This window comes from Cornus florida, unplaced genomic scaffold (genome assembly GCF_030987335.1).
Source record: "Cornus florida cultivar Cherokee Brave unplaced genomic scaffold, ASM3098733v1 CherokeeBrave_3.0.0_Hap2_Chr02, whole genome shotgun sequence".
Classification (NCBI taxonomy): Eukaryota; Viridiplantae; Streptophyta; class Magnoliopsida; order Cornales; family Cornaceae; genus Cornus; species Cornus florida.
Window position 1 is genome coordinate 105786593 of NW_026775572.1, and position 1610 is coordinate 105788202.

Genomic DNA, 1610 nt, shown 5'->3' on the forward strand with positions numbered 1-1610 from the left:
AGCTTTTATTTTTTTTTCTTAAGGGTGCAAAGATTTTTCAAAAATTTGGCATAAGCCGGTATTTGTCGAATTGCGTCCAAGAGAGGAAGATTAATTTTTACTTGCCTAAACACATTAATGATTTCATTAGCCTTACTTTATTGTTTTTCAAGAAAGGTGGATGTTTTTAAAGCATCCGGAAATGGAGCCTTAGGCTCAAAAGCTTTTTCAAAATCATTCTTTGAAGCATTTTCAACAATGGGATCTTTCATAATAAATGAAGGAGGAATGGGATGTGAGACAGGACGGGTATCAACTTTGGGTTGCACCAGTTCAATCTCTCCATTGGATTTACCAACTTGGTTATCAATAACTCTTCCACTTCTCAAGATGGTCACCGCATTCATATATTCAAGTATATGACTTTCTGAAGAGGAATTGGTCTCCACAACAAATTGTTGCTTTGGTGGGGGATTCAAAGGCATTTTCCTTTTCTCCCTTGCATTCAACGTGCTAGCTATTTGCCCGACTTGGGTTTCTAACTTTGCAATTGATTAGGAGTGAGAATGAAGTAATTGAGTATTTGCCTCCAAAGTACCCAAAGTGGATAAGATTTTTTCTTCAAATGCGGGACTTCATGAATTACCTTGAGAATATAATGATTGGTTTGGAAAATGAGAGTTTAAAAATTGGTTTCCATTTGGTGCTTGGTAAGATGAACGATAACCTTAGGAAGGGCTTTGCATAGGGGGTAGAACATATTTGTTTTGGAAACCACTTTGGAAAGGGTTTAAGCCTTCCCCTTAGCTTTTCCAATAGAAATTTAGATGGTTCCTCCACTCGACATTATAATGAGTGCCTTAGGGATTATTCCCTTAGTTAACAAAAGCGGCATTCACTTGTTCATATTGTTCACTTTGCGCATATCCATAAGGACAATTGGAAGTAAAATGTAAAACACTAGAACAAGTCATGCATGATTCATTGGAATGATGACGAGTATGATTAGGGGTAGAAGACACTTGGTGGGCCGAATTTTGGTTGATCAAAAATTAGTGAAACCCTTGGAATAAAGACTTCACTTCGGCGATTATATCATTAGAATTATCAATTCGATATATGCCTACATTCTTCCTTCCATGTATATTTGTACCATTTTTAGATGATAAAGATAAGTGAATGGAGTTTTCACTCATGCTCTTATATAAACGCCACACATCATCTTCATGCTTATCAAGATAAGAACCATCCATAGAAGCATCAACCATACCCTTATGGTTGTCCGACAAACTTTCAAAGAAGTACTGAACTAATTGCCATTTAGGGATGTCATGGTGAGGACATCTCCTAAGCAAATCATTCAATCGCTCCCATGCCTCATGAAACATTTTCCCATCCCCTTGTGAGAATTCACAAATTGAAGTTCTCATTGCATTGGTCTTAGACACCGGATAGTACTTCTTCAAGAACTTTTGTTGCATCTTTTAGGTATAGAAAAAGGTATCAAATTGTTGAACCAATATTTTGCTTTATCTTTTAGGGTGAAAGGGAAGAGTTTTAACCTCAAAACTTCTTCCGGCATGTTCGTGCATTTCACGGTGGAACAAACTTCAAGAAATTCATCCAAATGC

At 36.8% G+C, this 1610-nt stretch overlaps 1 pseudogene; it reads left to right on the forward strand.

Moving 5' to 3' along the window:
- The first annotated feature begins 1305 nt into the window (after positions 1 to 1305).
- On the forward strand, positions 1306 to 1404 carry LOC132297750 (small nucleolar RNA R71; annotated as a pseudogene).
- The last annotated feature ends 206 nt before the right edge of the window (positions 1405 to 1610 follow it).